Consider the following 25,147-nt stretch of genomic DNA (forward strand, 5'->3'; position numbering starts at 1 on the left):
AGGCTGTTGCTTGCAGCAAAATGATCTGTCTGCTCTGATCTTCTCTTTTCTCTGCACTCCATAATCTTGGTGTAAGGAAATGCAAGGCTGTGAGTAGCCAGTGGATTCTGAAGTGATGGGGTAATGAGAGTGAGTTAACATCCGTTCTGTCTAGCAATGCCTTCTGTTTAGGACTTTTATTCATTTCAAAACCTAAATTTTCATGCAAGCAGACAAAAAAGGAACTGTTTTAAGCTACTATCAATAGGATACTTCTGTCTCAATGCACGGGAATGTTTAGTCTATACACACATTGTGTTTTTGCAAATATTGTTTGAAAAGGCAAAGAAAGGCTCTGAAAACCTGTGCTTGATTGTTCCTCAGGATTAAATTGCAGCACGACATCTTGCTTTAAGCTGCTTCAGCAGCGGCAGCCTATGGTTGTCCACCCCCAGCTCAGATCAGGCGGGGAGCGTGCTTGCAGTTATGGTCTGTGCTTTGGTCCCTCATTCTTTAGAGGAGGAAGCAATCTGTTAGTCTATTCACACAGGATTACTCTTGCTGTCTGGTCCAGATCTGCTGGCCAGCAAGGCTGCAGATGCTGCTCCCACCACTCGTGCTGTGCACATCCATGTGCGCGGTGAGGAGGGGAAACCTCTGTGGAGTCACTGAGAGCTGTGGTGCCATCCAGAGAAACAGCAAAAATGTCATGCAGTTTTGCATAAACAAAGTTGCAACTGTCCTTTTTAAAGGAAATAGCTGCTTTTAGTTTGTGATGCTCCCCTGTTTGGGTCCAAATGGCTCTTACTGGCAATGCCTGTACCTTTGTACTGTACATAGAAATTGTTGAAGCCCAGCTGTGAGATGATGTTTGTTGCATATCTTTATAAAAAGGCCTTACAACTATGTCATCACAATGCTGGTTTCAAAGAAGTACTTTTCCAATCTATTTAATACCTTTAAAACTTCTAAGGTTATGCAAATGTAAAAATATATATTTTTAATATACTAAAAGAATACAAAATACCAGCTTATCTCTCTTTTTGAGGTAAAAGGGATTAATTCCTTAAGATAAGTGAATTTTATCATTAAGAGCTAGGAACTGATAAACAGGGGTGAAAATGGCTGGGACTGTGCAAGGAAGATATGTTTTCTAATAATTTATTCAATTATTAGTGACAATATTCCTCAAAACATATTCAAGCAACTGTCAAACTAGTTGAATACCTAAGTCTTCAGTAAAAGATCCCCAAACCACTAAACAATTCTTTCATTAAAAATGTCAGGGTTAATTCTAAAATGTTTCTAGCAAATGATATTAGTTCAGCTGAATTGTAAAGTAAGACAATCAGAGCTTTTTCCATATCTTCTGAGAAGAAAAACTGACTAATTCTGTAAATGGTTGCACAGATTTGGTTGTATTCCTTTGAGTCTAAACTGCATATTAAATTATGAATATTGTCATTCCTCTTGTAGTAGAGACTTGATATGCTGTTTAGAAAGCTAAATAATTCATTCAATTAAAAGCATGAGGCACAAGCTCTAAGCTGTGGACAAATACCAATTCTTTTATGTTAATAGCAATATTTATGTGTTTATCACTAGACATAAGTAAAAAATAAATATGAATTCCAAAGATCTACTGAGCCATTTTGCTTACAGATACAGTGAAGCTGTAGACATGCAGAGATGTTGTACCAGAGACATTGTTGAGAATGTTTTAATGACAAATAAATAGCAACCTGCCTTTTTAAAAAGCTTTCATAATGAGAAGAACCACTCTCACTAATGTTCTGAGTTTATTAACTCAGCTTCTTACATGGGCCTCTTGAGTCTAAGGAGAGACTGAGACAAGCAGAATAAAAGGCTTCTTTTCCTATATTCTATCCATTTTTTTGAATAAAGTTCATATGAGTAAGAGGATACAGAGGGACTAGGTGGCTTTAAGGTAGACTAAACTGTGGAAAAACTTGATTCTTCTTGCAATCCACTGTGGCCTGCAAGGGCCTAAAGATCCTGCAGGTTGACCTGGAGACCATTTTTCATTCCTCCTTCTCTCAGTAAAATCTTTTGAACAGAACTTCGAGGCTGTTTCTTTCTTTCTTTCTATTTTCTGCTATGAGTTATTCCTCACAAAAAGGTGATAGAATGCAGAATGTTTCGCTTGCAGTGAGTGAAATAGTTCAAGATGTGACTTAGTTCAAGGGTCTAACTTATTTCTATCAGCCAAAAACAATCCAAGCCAAAGGAGCTGATGACAAATATGTGAGAAATCAAACACATTTGATGATAAGGACATAATGCCAGAAACCTTTCGTTGACTTGGTTCATCCTTATTCATGAACAGAGATGAGTCACAATCAGGCACTGGTTTGAACTTAGTTCAGCTTTTTTGTTTTGTTGCCCACCTCTATTTCTGTCATACAGAATAATGATTTTCTAGTAGAATAATGAATTTGGTTTTTGTCTAGTAGTCTGGTTTTGATTTTTTGATTTTTAAAATTTCCTTAGTTGTCTTTGTTTTTCTAAGGATGTATTTGATCAGCAGAAAAAAATGTCAGATTCAATAAGTTGCAGTTTCTTGAAGCACCGGGGAACAGAGTATTGTAGAGGAAAATTAGTGCCCAATTTTGATGGGAAAGGCTGGTAACAACACTCATGTTCCCCATTCATGTAAAAGCATGGTTGAGAAATGTCTCGGTGTTGAGTGAAATGCTGCAAATTAGGCAGCTGATTTATATTTTGAAAAAATTAATTTTATGCTGGAAACACTTGCAAGACCACTCATCTGTTATTGGCCTGACTCAATAAGAGAGTATTGCTCTCTCCAGAATGGCTCATTCTGCCCAACAAGGCCTGATTCAGTTGGTCCAAGTCAGTGTTAGTATATATATTTTCCTAGTTAGGCTATGACAGATCTGGTGCTGGAAGGCGAAGAGAATCCCAGAAGCCATCCATCTATCAACATGTGCCAAACCTATATTTTCTACAGATAGGTCCTACATGAAATAATACATTAATATTAGCACTTCTGAATGCCTTGATCAAAATTAGCTCGTACAATAAAGTCGGTTCTCCCCCCCTGGCTTAACAGATGATGGTAATAGGAAATCTGCTTTCTGAATTAAAGACTTGGTGCAATAGAGGCCAGAAGCTGAAAGGCCAAGTGTTGGATGGTACTGCTTTATCTAGGACAGCTGAATGGTTTTGAAAATCTGATCTTTGGAGTTGAAGGACTGCCAAAAGCTGGAGGTCTTTGCATGTTGCTCAGTCTCATTACTAAATGCAGGGTTTGCAGAATCACTCTCTCTTGAACTCGCTTGGTATAAAAACATCTGCACCCTTTCTTCCTCTCTAAAGGGACATTGGCAAGTTGCTGAGCTCCAGAAGAAGCATATGTCTTGCTCTAATTCCCTTTTCCATCACCATTTTAGCTGACCTGTAGTCAGACAGTCATACCTGGGTAAAATGGAGAAAATCAAGGCTGGGATTTGATTTGGGTCCTTAATATAAGGGGGTTTAAGAAACAATCAAATTATTCCTGTCAGCTTCAGGTACATTTACCTCTTTTTTTTCCTTATTGTGTAAGAGAAATGACAATTTTTTCCATCAGAAAGAACAAAAATAGTGACAGATGAAGAGATGTTACCCTTTTTAGATTTCAGCATTACTGGTTTTCAATTATGTTCTCCTAAAATAGTTGGGCTATTGGTAATTAACACTATTACAAGTGTAATTTCAAACCATTTAGCACAATTTGTGGGGGCTATGTTTTATGATGGCTCACTTCCATTCCACAACAGGAAACTCTGCAACTATTTCTTTTTCTTTCTCTATTCATCACAGTTCATGCTTATACATCTATCAGAAAAAAAAAACCAAACCCCATACCTATTTTGTAACATGAAGATAGAGAACTGATGGGGTTTTTTTTATGGGAAAACATGCAAACTGTTTAATTTCATAAAGGATAGTGCTAGCTGGAAATAAGAAAAAAAAAGAAATAAAGAAAAAAGCTGTAGCACAGTAAGTAAATTGTGTATTTTCAAATAAAGTTTGAATGATAAAATAAAAGGTGAGAAGACTTTGCTTTCTAAGACAGGAAAACAACCTGACCTTTATGAAAGACACTATGTATTGCTCAGGCTCTTTGATGCTTTGTTGATAAAATCAAAAGCTGTTTAGAGCAAATTAGAGTTATCTTGATTTTGAAGCAATTGAAAAGGGAACAGTTTGCAGCAGTGATAAAACAGACTTTCACACTCCCAACCAAGGCCTTAGTTGTTTGAACTACAGTCTTTATTCCTTTCCTCTGTTTCTTCTGACCCAGTATTACTTCTTCTTCATGTGTATTTTTGCGCTAGAGCGGAACAGAAAACTTTGCTGAATGGAAAAGGGTTTGTTTGGGACCAGAGCTTTGTATTTCTGAAGGGATTTGTAAGCAATCTTTATGAGAGCTGCTGTATTTTTAGAAGTCCTCTCACTTGCCTATTAAACACAGGGCTGAACAATAGTAATTACTGCACAAATACCAAGGTCCAAAAGTGGTACCATTCACTTCAATGAAGAGCTGCTGTGAAAGCACATTTGAAAAATAACCCATGGTGACAAGGGCTGGGGAAGAAGGGAGAGAAACTGCAGTTCAAAGGGCTTTTTCTGAGGGAGCATAATTCATTCATGTGTGTACAAGATTCTTTTCCCTGTTGTTTGCATTTTCACTACAATAAAATAAGCCCACGGAAGTGCCTTGTGGGCAGAAAGTGAGTTCCTTAATAGAAAGGTTTATATGAGTGAAATAAAGAAGGGCTGTGAAAGAGGGTATTGCTGGGAGGCTGGAAATAGGCTGGATCAGCTAAGAGGGGATCAGCTGTACAAGGAGTTGAAGGGAGAATATCAACTGTGGGAAGAGATGTAGAGAGTAGCAGGGGCCAACAAGAGATGTATTAGGAGGGACGTCAGGAGGTGTCAGTAAAGACACTTTTGAGGTGTTTTCTTCTTTGAATTGGAAATTTCAGGGCTATCCTCTATCAATGTTCCTGTGCCAGTGCAATGACAGTAAGGGACCACCACGGTATTCAGGTGTGTGCTAATATAACCTCTATTTTTTTGTAAAATAAATATTGCTTTGGTGGAGGTGAGCCCTTGTAGTGGCATGTTTTGATTATTTGCAAGCACTAGTACACTGCAATGGAAAACCCTCTATTAATTTATTTCTCAGTTTATGTTTCTACTCGTTCAGGACTGCTGCAAACTATGGGCTGTTGATTTTACTAAGCTTTTCTCTTTTTTAGAGATGAAGATTTTCTTGTAAAGTATCACTTTGTTTTGAAAAAAAAATAATTATTTTCCCTTTAATTTATGGAACTCACTGTCCTTTTCTTTTAGGTTATAAAAGGAATTAGTAAAGGAAGGAATGAAAGAGCAAAAGGAATGTGTCCTTTTGTCCCAAAAATCTTAGGAATACAGAAGATAGGATGTTTGATACTGTTTTCACTCATTCTTACATTTCTGAGGTTTTTTTCATACTCCATATCTAAACCCTGCTAGTTCTGACTCAAGACAGGACCACTCAGCTCACTAGACAATGTCATCATTGATGGCATTCATGGCATTAGGAGAAGAAGAGTCAGTGGCTTTGCTCACATTTCTTTTTAAGCAAGATAATTTTGTAGTTCTGCCTTAAGCACAGTTAGGCAGTGAAATAAAACCCATCAGAAATTAAAAAAAAAAAAAAAAGAAAAAAAAAAAAGGTGTTAAATGGGAATTCTATTTATAACCAGATTTCTGCCATTCGGGTTGAAGGCTGCATTCTCTTCCCTGGTGAGGTGTGGGTGTGCTAACCCAGCAGCTGAACTGGGTGAATGAGACTAATATTACAGGCACTTGGAAGAGATTTCCAGATTTCTAATGCACAAAAATAAAGCTGATGAGACTATCATGATATAAACACTTAATTTCATTCTTAATATAAGCAGGAAATGAGACCAAATTTCAGATGTATTTCTTGAATTACTGTGGTTTTCTAAGTGCCCTTGAAATGTGTTGCATGTAAACAAATATATCCTCTGGGCTGGATAACCAGGCTAACACACACATTCTTGATCCTTCCAAAGAGTTTCTTGCCAATATAAAATTAAATTCTAAAGCCTAGGAAAAGCTTAAGAACATACAATTTCAACAGATCTGCCTTTTTTTTCCTTTCTTTTCCCTTTTTTAAAAACAGGGAAATGCTGTCTGAATTATTTATGATTTTAAACTTGCTTGGAAAAAAACGTAATATTTTAATTGAGGGTCAGTTTATCCTAACTCTGGTATGGGCCTGCTCATCTTTACCACAGGAACTCTAACCAGAGCTTGTGCTAAGCGGACACCACCAGAAACTCAGTTAGCAGAGATAATTTTTATTTCAAGTATTTAATGAATGTAGATGTTTCCCACATTAGCCTGCAAAATCACTTTACATAAAATGTGCAACAATGCTACTACCTTCTCTAAACAAAAAAAAAATTGTTCTGTGTGCCTGTTAAGTCAGCTTTAGCAGTTCTTAGAAATGTCCTTCACTAAATGTCAAGCTAATTACTTGTAATATCAACCCTGAAAAGCAAACCTTTGTGGGTGCACTTTTAGAAGCCTTATTCTTCTCTATTCACAGAGTCTCTGGTACATTTCTAGTAAACAAAATGCAAGTTTTTCCAATTATATGAAACTATTTGCTAAATATGTATCTTTATTTAAAATATATAGAGGTGTTTCACAATAAGGATAATGAATAATCTATTTTTCATTTTAAATAACCAGGTTTAAAAATGTTGCTGTGGTACACAACAAATGAATTCTAGAAAATACTCCATGTCTGGCAGTGGCCAGTTCCATTTCTGTGGGTAAGCAAGGATTGGTTTTGTTGTTACTGTTGAATCTGACACCAAAAGTCATAGGAAGTGACTTCCAAACTGGCACTGGAAGTGGGCTATCAGCAATAGCTGCAGTATTAGGAAGAGTAACAGACCTCCTTTTGCTGAGAAAAAGAGGTCTGAGCAAAGAAAACAATTTTCAGTGTTCCAAATCCTTTGTCTGCGGCAGCATGTAAATCAATAAAAATTAAGTGAAAACACAAATTTCACAAACCAGCAGAAATAAAAGAAATGATCTGAGAATTTCTATACTATTTAGATTACAAAACCAGAATTCTTGCATTTGAAAGCTCTTAACAATCCCTGAGGTAGCCCAAGTATGTATCTGTAAGAGAAAATGAAGATGAGTGCTGTCATGGTGTGTTAGTTAAATCTAGTTTACATAGGTAACCTAAAGTAAAATTGCAGCAGTCCAGAGGAGCTAGGATAGGGCGAAAGCTGGATTAGAAGTGACAAAGACTGAAGCTGGGAGATGAAAGAGTTTGTGAACAGAAACAGTAATTTTTGCATAGGTGGCTGCTGTAGCTATATTTGAGTATAGGCAGTTCCTGCCCTAGAAAGTTTTCATTCTACGCATCAAAAATGGTGAGTAAAACTAATCTGTTCACAAAATCTACCAAAACCTGAAAATAAAAACTCCAACTTTAGTATCAATTTGGCATGTCAAAATGCAGTCCAAGCACTGGGTATTTTAGGAAAACCCTGGAGGTTTCATTTGTTGTATTTATTCATGTGGGAGTTAAGGTTTATAGGTTGCTCAAAATTCCATTAGATATTCACCTAACTTTTTGTATACTTTAAAAGTTCCCACCAAACAGAAACAAACAAACAAATCCCCCACACAAAAAAATAAATCCTAATTCTGTTTAGACTTCAGCCACTGGAGACATTCAGAAAATACTTATTTCTTGTTTTGCAGCTTTATTTAAAATAAATGTAACAAGAGTTGCAATCTAGACATGGAGTTCATTCTCCTATTTTGATGCTTGGATGAAGCACAATCTTATTTAAAATATCCTGGCAATATAAAAGATATCAAAGTGGATGCAAACTTCAACCTCATTCTATGACTGCTTTGTATTTCTGGATCCTGGCTACTATTTTCCTTGTTCACTGTTTTAAAGCACCAGTAAACTGACTCCATAGATAAAATTCAAATGCTTTGAATTAATTATCTAACACAAAGTTAGTAAACATGCAAATAAACTGTGAGCCCTAATTCTATATTCTAGCTAATAATTGCTTGTAAATTAGCTATAGATTAAAATGAATGTCCTATTATAAAAAAGCCATTAGCTTGCTGTTAATCTTCATCAGCTTCTTTTTCTTCCTTCAATGCATTCATTTTTGGAGTTCAATGATAACTGGTAAAGAGGCTTTTGTGACAAGCTTGGTTTAAACTCTGGCTTTTCTCACTGATTTATCAGATAACATAGATGTATCTTTTGTGGGATTCCTGCAACAGCCTTTGCCTGTAAAAAGTTTAAAAGCACACCTGGCTGACCCTGCAGAAATCTTCTTTATGGGAAAGAGCTAGATGAAAAAGCCTGACACAGAAATGGAACACAATGGCAGTTCAGAAGGGAAGTTAATTTGGGACTGATAAAGTCCAATAAGAGTCAGAAAACATGGAAAGGTATAAAAAAATAGAAATTTGCTTATTTTCAAGATTTGATTCTGATTTACTGGTCCCTAGAATTTCAAAGGTTTATAAACATATTTCTTCTTTGTTTTTCTCATTTTTATAATAATATTTATTTTCCCCATATTCTTGATATTGCTGATATTTTTTAATTATTATTAATTAATGCTGATAATTATTAAGTTCTCAGGCTCCAAGGTAAGTAGTGTTGTGCATAGTGGAAAAGCTTATTGCTAAGCTGTGGGAATATGCAACTGAAGCAGAGAACCCAGTAAACTGGGAACTCTGAATGTCTCTGCTCTAAGATATTTACTTGTGATCAGTAGACTGCTCTCTTATCTTTCATACCTAAGTGTCTCAGATATTTTTCAAATATAATTTCTCATCTTGGAGGAGTGATTAATGCCAATACAGGCAATAGCCAACATTCTGAAATACATCTGAAATGCTCAAGGTTTTTAGAAGTGATTCAAATAACTGAATTTTTCAGTGGATTCCCTGAGTTAAGCATTCAGAGACAGAAGTTGAACAATGCCCCCCACTAAACAGAAATGTGCTTAACCAAACAAATAAAAAAGTGAAATAGACAGAAATATCTTTAAATCTTCTTCATTCTCACATGCAGAGGCTTAAGAGTGTTTATCTCCCTGATTCTTAATGGTATGGTGTGACTGCTCTATGAAATATCAAGCAAAATTTTCAGTGGTGTGTTTTGTTTGTTTGCTTGTTTGTTTTTTCCAATATATTCTAGGAGGTCATTCAGTCCTATGTAACTTAGGGAACTCATCTTTCCTGGTAGCAGCCATAAGACTCCCATCAGCTCCCTGTAGAAATGATGATTATGTTACATTAGAGACAATGTTGAATCTAGCAGTCAATGAAGCCAAATCCTACACTGGCAGAAATTGCATAAGGCATCTGACAGTGGGGAAATTGATGAGCATGGCTTGAGCCTTAAGCATTTTATCACAGAATTCTTTACATGCTCATTTTTCCCTAGTGTTTTTCATCTTTTAACATTAGCGAATTCTTGACAGCATTTTTGTTGAGCTTGGGTAGAAGGCTGAGCTCTCATGTGCTGTTAAATGTAAGGTTTGTGAGCAGAAAAGAGAAAGTATAATAAAGCAAATGCAGAAAGAATTAATGAAGCTTCTTCATAAATAACCAATGCAGCCTCATCAGAAGTCTTGTGCAGTCTTGGTCACAGCATTCCAAAAGAACATGGCAGCAGCAGGATGGCTTGTTTACAGTCCAAGGCCTTGACAAAATTTACTGGATAACACTTAAAAAAAAGTGTACTGACTACACTACTAAAAAAAGGACATTTAAACTGATACCTATGTCCCAGTGTCATGGTTTATCCCCAGCCAGCAGCTCACTCTTTCCCTGTGCTGGGATGGGGGAGAGAATCAGAAAAGTTCAAATAAAGAATGTGAAGTAATTTTGATAAATGGCATATTTTCATACCTTTATAGCAATTTTAGGAGATGTTTTTGTAAAAAATACTGAACAGTGCAGAGATTACAAATTCTCAAATTCATATAGCTAAAATTAGATAGATTTCTGTTGTCAGAAGACAATAGAATAATTAAACAAATCTTTATGCATTCTCTACACAGTATTATTTTGAGGTAAAATTAAATGGTAAGAGCAATTTAAGGTAGCAAGTAGCTGGTGAAGGTAATTTTCCTGTTAAAACTTGTGTTTGATCTTAGAGTGTATAAATACTATTGTTTAATAAAGCAACTGTAAACATATTTTTGCCTTTTGAAAACACTTGTGAAGACTGAAGAGTTTGCAAGATTAAATTGGGAATTTAATTTTCTATTTAATTTTTTTTTGTTTGTTCTCAAAAAGTAAATGTCTAACTTTGTCTAGCTTTGACAGAGTGGAAGTCCTGGAGAGCCTAGATAAATAAGGTTACCTCTTCCCTAGAGAGACACCTGATCATTAAGTCTAAACTAAAACTCCATTTTTTAAGCCTTCGAAGTATACTATTTCTAATTTGGCATCAAAATGCCTGACCTTAATCTTCCACTATTAAAAGAGTTTCTTGATTTTTAACTTTGCCTGATGTTAGGGATGAGATAAGCATGCAATGCCACTTCCATGGAAGGAGCAGAGTGTCATGAGGAGACATTGCCAAGAAGTTACATCCCAGGGTGGGTTTAAGTAGTTTTGGGAAACCTGCTACACTGCAAACACTTGCGTTAGGCCTGTCCTTACTGAAAACTGTTTTCAGCAAGTATAAACCACCACATCCTCAACAGGGAGAAAATTACTGAGAAATACATGCTGACTTTAGGCAAATCCTGAAGCTCTATGGCTGAAATGCTTCCCCCTCTTCAGAAATTAATTTCAATGGCATTTTTGTCCAAAAGAATTTCTCAGGCCTAGGGTAGTATTTGCTGTGGGGACTAGAGGAGAAAAACAGAAATTCAAAGCCTCTCAGGAAAGCAAGCATTCAAGGGGGTGTTGTGTAGGGTGTCAAAAATGTAATGTAGAAATCTGTTAGCTTACCCATTCAATGACATTTTATTCCATATCTGTTTCTGGAGACACAAGTGGTGGCCTTTGCCACCACGTAGAATCTCTTGATTTTGTTCTGCAGCAAAACAAAACTGAATTCCAAAATATTGAAATTCCATGTGAAATTATGAGTGAGTCTGTAAAAGACACATAGTTCAGAGACATGACAGTACTCCTTATTTTTGGAGCTAAATACCTGCTGGAATGAGGATTTGAAGATGGGCCTGTGTTGCCAATTCAGTTCCATTGTTTTCTCAGCTGAACCCAGTGTACATTCTTTTAATTATTTTCAATGCCAACTCAGCTATTTACAATACCCATGTTCTTGGTAGGTAAGTTACCATGAAAACTTTTGTGCTGGCATCATGGCATTTTTATGTCATTAAAGCCAGCTATGAAGTCTGAACTACCAAGAGGAAAAGGTAACCTTGATTAAAATGCAGACAAGAAGTGGGGAAGAAGTAAAAAGCATGCCATGCACAAAGACATCTTTGTTACTGAATGTTTCATGTGAAAGAAAATCACCTTGCAGAGTATTTCCATGTCTGATTGCATTTTATTTAATGAGAAAAGGCAACAGAGATAGTGTAGCTTGTGAAACTGTGTAAAAGAGTGAGTGTGCTCAGAAGATGACTGTAGCTTTGCTTGCATCTGCACACAAGGGGTATTCTTGCTTCAGAATGACTTTCATGTATTTCCTGCAAAATTAGCAGAAACAAAAACATGAAAATGGTTCATTAAACTTTAAAATGTGCTTCATAAAATCTTTCCCCAAAAGACACATCAGGAGGAATATGTTATAGACAAGGTGCTCCATTGCCAGAATGCCATTATTTTGAGTTATTGATTTATTTTCCTTGGGATGAGATAGAATATATCTGTGGTGTTTTAAGAGATGAGATGAGACAGAGTTGTTTGCTTGTGATTTGCACTTTAGTAGGATTTTGCACTTGACCTAAAACAGGAGATCGTTATTTAAATCAAAAGCCCTTTCAAAGCTAGCTGTGAATTACCCATTTCTGCATCATGATTCAAGGCTGATAAAGAGTTCTACTGTTTATCATGCAAAGTGCTTGCATAGTTCAAATTCACCAGTTTAGACAGGATATCACAATAATCTGAATTGAACAAAATATGAAACATCTTTTTACCTCTATCATCTCTGATTCACAATAGAATGATCAACTTCTATTTTTCCCATTGATAAATTATGACAGTTTCAATATTCCAGCATGGAATTGTAGGTGAAGTTTTTTCTGTGCTACCCTGTAGGCTTGGGAGAAACACTTTGTAGATGGTCCAGACCATCCTCTTTAGTACACTTTATGCTCGTTCTTAAGGTTAACATTTACCACACTCTCTGATCTAAAGTAGCAAGCATTAGGCTCCTGGGACACTGTGACAGCTTTGTGTCATGTCAATTGAATGCACTTCATAGTTTCCTTGTATTATTTTATCTGTCTGGCTTCTGTGATTCTGTTATCTCTTGATCTGTGCTGCAATTGTGAATTTTCTGGGATGGTTATTGTTCTATACTTTATGTATTCAGGCCATGTCCAGCATTATGGGACACTGGGACCAATACTAAGGTCCTCAGTTTCTGTGGCAAGGTGCCACTAACCATAGTGGATGAGTGGAACTTTTTTCCCCGGTTGAAAATTAGTCATCTCTTCCAGTTTTTCATATAGCACTCAGTCCAATTTGTGGGCTGTGGTGATCTCTTGTTGGTAATTTTTTTCTTTTTGTTTGGTTTTGTTGGGGTTTTTTTGTTTTGTTTTTTAATAATCTTTGGGAAAGAAGTCTTAATAGTCTTCTGAGTAATCAAATTCCTGCATTTCAGCTTCTCCTCAGTTTCAGAAATGTTTCAAATATTACTCTCCAAAATTGCTTTAAATTTTTAAATTCCACTTTGAGTAATTTTCTATTCTTTTTGTAGATTAATGTAATTATTATATCCATATATAACTTGTATGAGTAGGAAAATTTAAGGTAGTCTTGGATCCTGTACAAAAGAGGAAGCAAATTAACAGAACTAGAATAGAATAAATTAGTTTGCTATCCCTGCTTCTGGAGCAGTTTTCCATGCAGACATTATACTTAAATGAAGCTCACTTTTATTCCAGAATAATTATTCTGCTCACAAAGCAGCACCGGCTCGGAGACAAAGCTGAGACTTCTAACACTTGGTAAGTTTATCTCTGAATTCCTGCTGTGCAGATGGCACAGTGGGCTGGCGAGCAGCAGGACTGGGAAACAGCAGAGGAGTTGGCAGGTTGGCAAGGAAGATAACAGGTGGCTTGTGAAGTGGAAGCAAGGTCTTTATTGTAGGCCACCCTTGTCTCTGGCATAATTAAGCTGAGAATTCGAAGGGGGGAGGTAGCCTCACATGAAAGGATATGCAATCCATTGGACCTCATACTGGAGACTTGAAAGATGGTTTAGGAAGTAAAGGGAAGGAATTGTGAACTTTTGGATGGCCATGGGAAAAAATTGGAAATCTAGAGAGAGGAATGAGTGTTTGAAGGGTCTCTACACACTGGGGTGGTGGTGGACCAGCACAAATAGAGGACTGTGGAAGAAATATGCTCTATGAGGTCTTCAGCTAGATGGGTTTGTTACTGGTGTTTTTTTTGTTGTTGTTGTTTTGGTGGGTTTTTTTCTCTATTTGTTTGGGGTTTTTTTGTCATTCTAAGCAACCTTATCAGAGTGCAGATTGCTGTTAGAGCCAATTAAATTCCTTCTGCCCGTGGGAGGCAGGAGACTGAACTCAATTGGCAAGTGGCTCATCCTGGTGTAAAGTGGGAACAGCTCATTCTGGGTTAAACACTTACTTCACTGCACTGTGTTACATGGATGATTCTGAGAAGATAAAGCCATTTGAATCTTTTGTTACAGCAGAGTATCAAATCACCTGGAAGTGCAAATTGTAAAGAACCTTTGCATGTATTCCTCAACTCCCACTTCTCAGGAATTGATGATATGATTTTCCTTATTTTTAAAGGGGAACATACTTCAAGTTATGTGGTCAACTTTAGGAAAGCAAGGTACAATGTACTTTATTTAAATAACAAAAAAATACTTAAGAAAGTAAGGTGACATTAGTTTTCACCCAGCTGTATTTGGGCTTATGTGTAGCAACTGCTGATCAATGGTTTGTCATCTCAAAATGATCATTTTTGAAATGAACATTTTTATGTGTTTGAAACTTGAGTCATGAATATTGTAGACCTTCAGAGATCTGGCCCATGCTGGTCACATGCATAGAAGGATTTTAGCTTCTATTTCCAGCTCATAGTTGGAATAATACTGATATGCACAGTAGGAGGATATAAGACTGCCTCAGACAATGTCTTCACAGCACCTGGGAAATTCCATGTGAATTGCTAGAATACTCAGTAACTCTCTGTGTTCCTTCATGTGTCTATCCTTTCCTGAATTCATACACTTAAACCCAGACGTGCAAAAGTCACTTACTGTAGTGCTGGATCTTTGCCCAGAAAGTAATTTTTGGAGAATGGCTCTTGAGGTTTTTATGCAGATCATATGCCTACTTGCACCTCTATGTCCACTCTTTTCTCATGTTTTTTTCCTCAGACAGCTGGTGTTAACATCCACACTTGATTAAATAACTAGTCACATCTCAATTGCACAAGAAACATAATTTCATCTTCATATTAAATTATGGAGGGTGACTTTATTAGGCATTGTCTTGGCTTTAAACCACCTGAACTAAAATGCAGATAATCTTCCAGCATGTACCTTACATGGCTGACAGGGTTTTCAAATAGATGAACGGGGTTGATAAAATGACAGGCTTTAGCTACTCAGCTTCTGGGAGGAGCAACATCAAGACTCCAATCCCTAGATCACAACCAGAAGCAAAACCCAATATATAGCTAGCTAATATAAACGCCAACTAAATTGGACAAGACTACTCAGTGGTGACACAGAACTTATTAAATAAATGACCCAAGAATTATACACCTATAAAATGAGGTACTAAATGGGGCTATTCCTGAGCATCTGCATACATTTTAGTTCTCCCACCAGATAGCAGTGGTGCCTGATGATCCTAAAATATATAAGGTTGTGAAGAGCCAGGTCTTCTATTTGCAATAGCAGTTGCTTGAATTGCATGCTTGGCTTCATGAGAAAAATGTTTAACAGTTGAGTAACTCATACCTCCCTGCTGGAAACCTGCAACACATGTCAGGGCACTGACTTGCAGCCTTTAAGACCTGCATTCTTTGATTAAAAAAATGATAATCAGCCTCTAGAATTCAGACTCAGTGGGTAAACTTGCTAAATGCAATGCCTGAAAAAATGGTTTAGTTGTAGTTTTAACATAGTTGCCTACATTAGTCTAGCATATACTACATCTGACTTCTTAAAACAAGGTTTTTTCATCAAAACATGCTGGTAATTGGAAAAGCAATGAAAATATTTGGTGGAGAGAACTGCTTTATATATGCACACCTGAATGAGCCCTGAATTTGGCATTTTAACACAGGTAGGAGGCTAAAGTCACCGTTTAATTGTATGAAACTGCTAACCCTAAGGAGTACAAAACACAGTAGGAGGTTGGGTATGGAGAGGAAAAGAATTTAGGTCTGAACTAAAAACATCACCATGTCTGTGTCCCTCTAGGTGGTGTGGCTGTGCTACAGTCACAAGTTAGTGACAAAATACAATGTGCCAGTCATACTGTCCTAAAAAGAAAAGAAATCTAGGGGGTAGTGTATGGAATTGCCAGTGGTGTGGGATAGCTTCTGTCATAAAACAGACTCGATAAAATGGGAATAATCAGGTAGGAAAATGTTTAATGATAACAGATCTCAAATAGATTTTTACCTCCCCTTGGTGGCAACAGAGGTAATAGGTCGGGATATCAGATATCCATTTTTAAACACACTTTGTTTAGTGCTGTGTTTTGTGTAGACTGGAATTAAAATGGCAAGGACATTCAATTATATAATGGGTTATTTTGTTGGGTTTTTTTTTCTCTCCCCCTTTTTTTTAAATAGATGATGTATCCTTCTTAAGAGGTAGCTAGGTAAAAAATACATCACAGCAAAAGCCAAACACCCTGATCTATGAAATTATAGCAAAGGTTTGTGGATTTGTGTTTTCATAAATCATTAAATGAAAACACTGTTAGAATTACTGGGTAGCAGGATGGAGAATAGTCATTGAGGAGATGGAAAGGAGAAAGCAATGTTTTCCTTTTTTGAACCTGTATATTGGAGTTTAAAGCAAAGTATTTCTGTATTCATCGCTATTTGTGGTTATGGATTAAGTAGATTCATTTCTCTGAACTTTTTTTAGTCCTAAGTTAGGAACCTTTTAAAATATATGTAGATCTCTTGAAATATATGGCAGTCATGAGCTGTCTAAGATTTTATGTATTTAATTCACAAGGTCTTTTTTCTGTCTTTCCAGACTACAGTGGCCTTCCAAGCCAACTAGAAGTAAAGCTCTGCATCAAATGCTAATTAAGAAAGGAGGAATATGAGGTACAGATGAAATTGAAGTAGTTGTTTTCAAAATAATTTTTCAGTGTTTTTCTTTTGGTGACTGAAAACTGACAAAGGAATTAGAAAGCATAAGCTGGTTGCAGTCATACATTTAGGCTATTTCCAAGTAGAACCCTTTGATTCTCAATGTCATTAAATTGCTAAACCTCAGAATCATGATTCTGGCTTTTGTTTGTTTCATGTTCATATTAATCTCCCCTTAACATCACTGCAGTCTTAGGAAACCAGGAAAATTTTAGTATCAGGCCATGAGTCCAACTAAGCTGGTCCCACTGAGGTTTAGATTGGTGTCTTCAACTGGAAGCAAAAGCTGCTGTTGTGCTTGTTATTATGGCTTGTCCTTATGCCTCCATTTTGTTTTACTGTCCTGTTTTTAGCTTCTGTGTGCATCCCAAGTGAATAATTTGGGATGTATGTTTGAGTTCGAGCAGTGTTTCATCCCCTTATTAATTTATGTCTGCATGAATTGCAATTAGCTGGTCATCAAAATTCTACTCAGCCATACATTGATTATGTATATGCATATCTTCAGATTTTATTTGTAAAGTGATAATTTCTGGATTGAGAACATACTGACACTTATGAGTAATCACTGGGATGCAGTTCAGCACTCCATCTGTATTCAGCAAAATACTTAAGCATATGCTTAATTTTAACTTTAGCTCAGGTAAGCATGAGATTGCCTCCATCCAAATTCAGCATAGCATTTTAAGTATGTGCCTAACTTTAAACATATCCTTAAATCCTACTAAAGCTAAAATCAAACACATCCTTAAGTGTCTTCATGAATATGGATATCTACTGAATGAGGTTTGATGAAATGAACTCTGTTGGCCATTAAATAACAAGAAATGCCTGGCCACGATTCCATTAATGTCCTACAGGCAGGGAAGATATGATAGAAAAATAAAACATTCTTTTTGTGTGTTGAAATTCTAGAGGCTAAACTGTGTATTGTTGAAGATAAAGTATTTTGCAGACTGTGGGAGGTCTTTCTAACCCTAAAAAGAACTGTATCCACAGGAAGCCAAGGCTTCATTCTCAGAGTTTCATTAAGTTCAGAATGCTCAATAAAATTTTCATTCTTTAAGCAAGACATTTCAAATAATGTATCTAAATTTGTCCAGAATTGCAAATGATAATGAGAGTGTAGCCAGTCACAGAAACTTGCAAAAGAGAATGCATATACAGGTGTTAAGGATGTTACAGCTTACAGAATGTTTTCTGTGATTTTCCTTCATTTTCACCACTGATGTGTTTGATTCACATCCCCATTCTTCATTTCAGTCCATTTTCACTTTTGCTGCTTCAACCTCTAACAGTCTTTCTGCACTATTTATGTGAAAAGCTCTTTGCATTTTTATTTCAGATCCTCTCCTATTGCAGTTCATGAAGTCTTTCAACAGTAGGCTGTTAATCCTTTGCAGATTAATATGATTTCAGTGATAATCCTTTCATTTGTTGAATTTTTAAGACATATAATCATTAAAGAAAGTGCTAGACAGATTTTCCATTAAAGCAGTTTGAAGCAGGTGGTATTTCTTTAATGTATGTCGGTAGCACTTTATGTTGCTCATTTATTAAATTAAATTTGCAGTTGAAGAGCATAGGTCTAGAGCTAGTTATTGGGCTTTTGTCTTTGGTATCACAGTTCAAACCCAGTCAAGAAAAAAGCATTCAGGAGTTTGCAGAAAAACCAGGGGTAAAATATCTATGTGAATGCTATTTCACAACTCCATTGCTACTTTTCATTGGGAGTAAGGGTCAGCTTGGGTTCTGTCCTCATACTGCAAAGCATTAAATTAAATATTTGTAGAAAAAAAAGAGTGTAATTTAAATGTGATCTTTGCCTGTAGGTAGGCCATAGGATGTAAATGGTATGTGGGAGTTATTCCAGCTCTGTGTACAATTCTAATTCTCATCTTCATTGAAATTAAGCTTATGACTGAAATACTCTTCTCCAGATGGATCTGAAGTTTATAATTATCTCTCAATAATGACACACATAAATCTTGTATCATTAGAGGTTTTGATTTTCTGTTGATTCTCAGCTCACTGTCCATGACTCTCCTTGTCAACCAAATTATTTATTCTACTTTTTGTCTTCTTTTCCCTCTGGTTTTCCTGTTTTTTTTTTGCCCACTGATGAAACAATAGACAGGAAGTGTAGGCACAGGTATTAAATACCTGTGTATTACTAAATACTATTAAATATTAAAATACTGAGTGCTCCTGTAAGCCCCGTTTTAATTAAGCTCTCTGAAGCAATGCTTCAAAGCTAGTAGACAAACAGCAGAAATGCTAAAGATCTGAAAATCATTCAAAGTTCATTAAAACCTCAGTTTAAACAAATAGATAGAAGGTGTATCCTGCCATAGTAGAATGATTTTTTGCTTTTATATACTGAAAACTCAGAGGTGCTTTAGGCAGGAGGGAAAGGAAGGAGACACTACGATGCTTTAAGAAAATCAGGTCCTGAACTTGGCAAACCTTTAGCTGATTTTGTCACATATTTGCAGCTTTAAAATGATTTGGCCTTTGCAACAGCCAAAATAAGTGTCCTTTAATCACTTCCAACCTATTAACAGATGGGCAAACAGCTTTTATAAATGGGGCATACAAAATACTCCAATATCAGCCAAAACTAATTAGTAACATTATCTGAACTGAAATTTGTAAGTGATGGAATATACATCAATGCAGATAAATTGATAGAAATTCCTTTTCAAACATCATGCTTGGTATTTGTTCTGTTTGAGTATATTCTAAACACTTATTAAATAAAAAACACTTTTTTTAATGTTTAGATATCTTCATCCATTGAAACAACACATTTTCCTGTAGAAGGTGTCATTAGAGATAGTACAACTTAAAGAAATTACAGTAAGCAAAAGGTAGTTTAGAATACATTTTTTGTGGCATATAAGAGTAGTGTAACTTGAATACAACCTTAAAATTAATTAATATTAAAGAACAGCACAAAATACTGATATCAGACATTATTTATACAGAAGTGCCAGAACATATTAAATATATCTTTGCACTGCACTATTAATCAGAATATGTAAATTACATTAAATTAATTTGTGATATTATATAAAAAAAAAATTGCCCCATCTATAATTCAGTAGGAAGAGCCATTCAATGCATTCCCATCAGATCTGCAGCATGAATTTAATTTTACAAAGACATCTGTAGTGCAGACAGCTGCTGTACCTAAGTGAGAGTTTGATTGTACACTTGATCTTTCAAACAGCCTCTTGTCCATATATTTCACATAATTTTTTTATTTTTTTTTATCTTGGATTTACAAAAGCATGTAATGGTAACTTAATCAGAACTGCTCTGAAATACATTTTAATTAAATAAAATAAATAATTAAATGTGCTGATTTTCAGAAGACTTTGTCTCCTTCTGTCCAAGTACCCTGCCTTCCTCAAGTAATTAATATTTTCCTCAACTTATATATTGATTTGAGGATTTTGTCAAGAGTCAAACCTTAAGAAAAATCTGAAATAAATCTAAAACCAATGTTAATACAACATTTCAAGCTTTTCTTCTTTCAAGATAGCACAATGGTCCCTGCCCTCCCAATGCAGATAATTGCCTTGGATAAACTGTTTCTCAAAATTTGACAAAAATAATCTGTAGAAATGCTCTATGTACTCTATACATTCATGTAGATAATCAGACAGGTAGTTCCCTTCTTGTCCATCTAACATAATGTTGTTTCTTGGTCTTTGAAGACAGTGGGTTTGATCAGTCCAGAGTTTGCAGCACTTGTGCATCCCCATGCTTGGCACGTTCTCCTGAGCAGAGGCATCAGCTGGACCTCGCTAAGCTTGTCTAGAAAGAGCTGTGGTGATGAGGATCCACTCAGGGTATTCCCTGTCCAACCTAGGAAACTGCAATCTCCTCAAAACCCTGCAGACAAATTAAAATGTTGTTCTTCTCTGATAGACTCCCTGGGGAAAATGGTAAATGCACCATCCCTGCAGAGAGGGGGGTGAGTGAAGCTGGTAGAGGGTTCAGCTCCTTGTTCAGTGAGAAAGGTTAGAGGGTCTGTCAGATTATGAGTGAATGATACAATTGTGGTCCAATATTGTCAGGTTATACGGAATATCTGGGAGAGTTTTTAGGCAGTAGAGAGAGATCAAGATTGATGGAACAGATTTGTCTTTGTGGCATAGAGGGGAGTGATGAATAAGTGCAAATGGTATTTTTTAATTATAAGAAGGTGGTCTGATGAGAAATCTTGCAGGCTCTTGGTTACATGGAAAAAGTACTACAGAATGACAGAAAATAATCAGTTACAGATTAAATTAATCATCTAAATAACTTTATTTTTAAAAAACTCAGTATATTATAACTTCAAAACCAATCAACCAACCAAAACTACAAAAAGAAAATATTTTGAGAAAAAACTAGGTCTCCATTTCTCAAAAGGTTTTATCTAATACCTTGAAAGAAGACCAGGCATAAAACTCCATTTACCTCTTAATTCAAAGTTATTTCAAGCAGATTGGTTTAGTCTTAGCACAATCTGGATGTTTTAAGTAAAATTACAACTGACTTTATGCACACAGATACTCATGACCTTAAGTAGAAAATTATTATTTCTATTCAGTACTGTATCTTCAGGAGAAAAAGAAACCTAAATATCATTGATAGAAAATCCTCAGCTACAGTTTGGTTTACATTTCTGCCAGTTATACTGCTTGAAATGCAAAATCTAACATTTTTTTGTTATTTATTATATATATTGTGATCATTTCCTCAGCTGGGGCATAGTCAGGTAATCAAATAGGAGGAATGTAGAGATGAAGTTTCACAGAGCTCCTTTCTACTTGTTCTGTATCAAGATAAAATTGAGAGCTTTCAGAGTTTTAAAATTACTTTTAGCAATTTTACTGTAGCAAATACACGTATATTCCAGGATATTGAATATCCTCACTTTTCTGGTATTTCTGTTATCTTGTTTTGACAGGAAAATCTCCAATACAGCATTTCCTGCTGTGTTCTTATGAAAAAGATTGGTTTCAATACATTTCTCTTGTCTCCCAAAATCTTTCTTTTTATTTATTTTTTTATTTTTTGAGTGTGTGTGTAAAATTTCCTGGCAAGTTTAATGAATACACATTAATAAAATTCATGAAAGTTAGCATTCATATGGAAGAGACACTTAAAGCTTTCAATGTTTTCAGCTCTAGCTTGTATCACCAGTTCAGTTGTAAGAGCTGGCAGGTAAAATATTTCTTTAGTCTTACTCAAATTACAGTGTACTTGCACACAAGAATATGACTTTTCATATTTTGTAAAGAAAAAACCCCAAAACAAAACCAAAGCTGTACAGTTGAATAAGAATTCAAAATGTTAACAATTTTGAAAATAACTTAATCCTTATAGTTTGCAAAGCCGTGGGCATTGTGCAGATCTACCCAGCTGCAGCAGAATACTTGGCAAGAAGATTTGGATGCTAATTCTGTAATTGTAGATGGTAAATGACCAAGAGTTCCTTTTCAATCTTTTCAAGCTATTCATGTAAATAAGAGGATTCTACGTGACTATGTAATTATTTGAGGTGCACATCACAATTTGCCTTCTAGAATTTTAATCCATAGTCTACCAAACTGAAAAAATGCTGTCCTTTAACTTCTAGTGACAAACACCTTGACCTTCAAACTCACAAGAAAAATGTAACTGTCTTGGAAGTCTGCAGCTTCTTGAGATAGTAGAAAGCATCCTGGCAATGGAGAAGTATTTAAAGCTTTTATTTGCACTCAAAGATACATCAGAAAGTGGTTGCAACACAGCATGTTCAAGTCTAAAGTTAAGGTATTATTTTAGTTGTTTAATTCATTCAGCACTTGTATTTTGGTAGCATCAGAATTCTTGATTACTGTTATTTGGCTATTAAAACACCCCATGCTCAGCTAGTCTGTCATGGTTGTTCTATGCCTTCAAGGTTAGGGAGAATTCAGTGAGACTGAGTACTGTGCTGGTGCCCATTCCCATCCCTTCATCTCCAGAAAGCTCTGTATCAGTTTTTAGAGGAGAATTCCCCATGTGACACTTGACCGCTCTGCCTCCAGAGTCGTGGTGTGCCTGCATATTGTACTTTTAATGCTAAAAGTATTTCAGCAGCTTTTCAGGTAGAGAAACAGCCTGTAACTAACAGAATACTCATTTCACTCTTCTTCTCCCACCTTCATTTACATCTCAATTGCTAAAAAAAAATCATGTATTTGATAGAATAGAAACACATATATATAAGTAGAGACACGGGCTGCTTCTCCTGATACATAAGCAGAGGAGTGTTAAAAGAAAGGGAAATAGTTGACTGATAACAAACCTGCCTGTTCTTCAGCTCCAAGTGCTCTGCTCACTCCCATCTGAATATTTTTGTTTGTGTAGTCCTTATCACCTCAAGGATTATATGATGATACTAAGGAAAATAAAAAAGTTTATACTGCGAAGTTTGATCCAAACTTCCTTTTTGTCTCAGCCATTGCCCTTCAAATTCTTCTTCCAGAATGACAGGTGGCCATCTCATCACAGAATATGAGCAAGATTAGTTGAGTATATGCTAGATAACAGCTTTCCTCAGGGGAAAAAAGTGAGAGAAAGAGAATTGGTGAATTGGTGAGTATTCATTTATAGACACAATACTGCAAGTTGGACTTAGGTAACCATTTTTTCACATCTAAGAGTTAGAAATATTTTTTGTATCGTAATATTTATTTGTAATATTTGTACTGATATTTTTTTAACTTCTTTAAAAAGACATTTCAGAGAAATAGAAATCTACCACCCATTAAATAAGATGTTGCAGCCCAATGTATTGTCTTTTTTTTTTTTTTTCCTGTCTTTTCTTTGTGGTCTTCAAAGATTAGAGTTCAAACTCCTCCTTAGAAGGCAGATGCTGTTTTTCTGAAATGTTAAAGTGACATTAATTTTCTCTGCTTTGAAGACAGAAAGAAACATGTTACAGATGCTCATGCACAACTTGGAGTGTAATGTGATCTAGTGGTGTTAACCCTTACAGGAAGTCTGATGGTTTGGTTAATCAATAGTACATCAGCTAGTATATCTGCTAGGCATAAAGGCTGCCTCTCAGGGAGAAAGATTTGCAGAATCTCACCAAATCTGAAAAAAATCTGCTAGTTAGAAGTAGATTACCTTAAATTTTTTTTGGACCTGAAGGTATAGAAGACTGTGAATTTTTATATTTTTTTTTTTGTACTTTTCCTGAGTAGTACAAAATAAATCATACACCACCTATCTCTGATTTAATCTCCTTGACTGAAGCTATATTATTTAATACATTAAATTTCTCAAGAAAATGATTGACAGTTAGCCTACTGCTATGAGTTCTTTTTTTTTTTATTATTTTTTTAAAAGTAGTTGTGGCAAGTTGTCTATGGGCATTTCTATTACACTAATAGTGGGGAAAATTTCTTCTTCCCTGAGTTTTCCTCTTGCCTGTTACCCTAGGGGGAGAAGGTTTCATATACTGATTTAGGTTAAGTCTATCTGCCAAGTATAAAAAAAAAATGCATTAAGCACTATAATTTTTCACTTACCTCAACCTCTTTCTACCAGTTCTGCTGACCATCATCTTTTCATTTGAGAGGTTCTAATATGGGAAAGAGATGTGTTTCAGCACAGCTGTTCTCCTTTTCATCAGCAAGGATGATGCATGACTTTCCCTTCAGTGCAAGAATAAGTCAGAAGCAAAGTACCCATCATACAACCTCTGCACAGGCCTATGTTTTCATACAAAGCATTTCAAGCACACTAACTTGGTTTTGAAGAAGTATTTCTAAAAAATGAGGAAATATTTCTGAAGAAAAATATTTCTAAAAAGCCCCTCCAGTACCTAATACCTTGTTGTAAAGATAAATCTGACAAAAGCTTTTCTTCTTCAGTTTGTGAAATCGTGTTTTCCTAGGGAGAATTTGACAAAAAGATGGACAGAAATGATTGGTATGAAGTTTTGAGATACTGTGGTTATTCAATACTTCCTAGTGGTATTCAGCATGTCCTCCAGCAGGCCTGTTTAGGGAAGTGGTTTCTTGTAAATGCTTTACAATGGTACAAAATTTCACCTGCAGGTGCTGAAGACTCTGGGCTTTCTGCTTGGTTTTTGGGGTTTTTTTCCCCTTTTCTTGCATGAGTAAGAAACCACTGTTCTTGGATGTGTTGTCAGGACAAACCTTACCTGATTCTGATGATCTTTTTTAAAGTTAAGCATTTTATTGTTATACTTGAAATAAAGTACATATTTTCAGAATTCCACCGTATCTAAGAATTCTGGAATATAGTCCCATACTATTTTAAAATATCCTTTAGAGGGTGCAGAACAATTTTGTGACAGGTTTGCACTTGCAGATATCTCCAGGCAAACATTAACCCCTTTGTACACTCAGCAGTTTTTGTGGTGTTTGCCTTCTAGCACCTTTAAGCAGCTGAGTGCAAGGAACTTTTAGAAACATTCAGAGATGAAAACATTCTTAGATGACTGTAAATAAAACAGGATGTGGGAGATGCCA

The sequence above is a fragment of the Parus major genome, chromosome 4 (genome assembly GCF_001522545.3).
Source record: "Parus major isolate Abel chromosome 4, Parus_major1.1, whole genome shotgun sequence".
NCBI lineage: Eukaryota > Metazoa > Chordata > Aves > Passeriformes > Paridae > Parus > Parus major.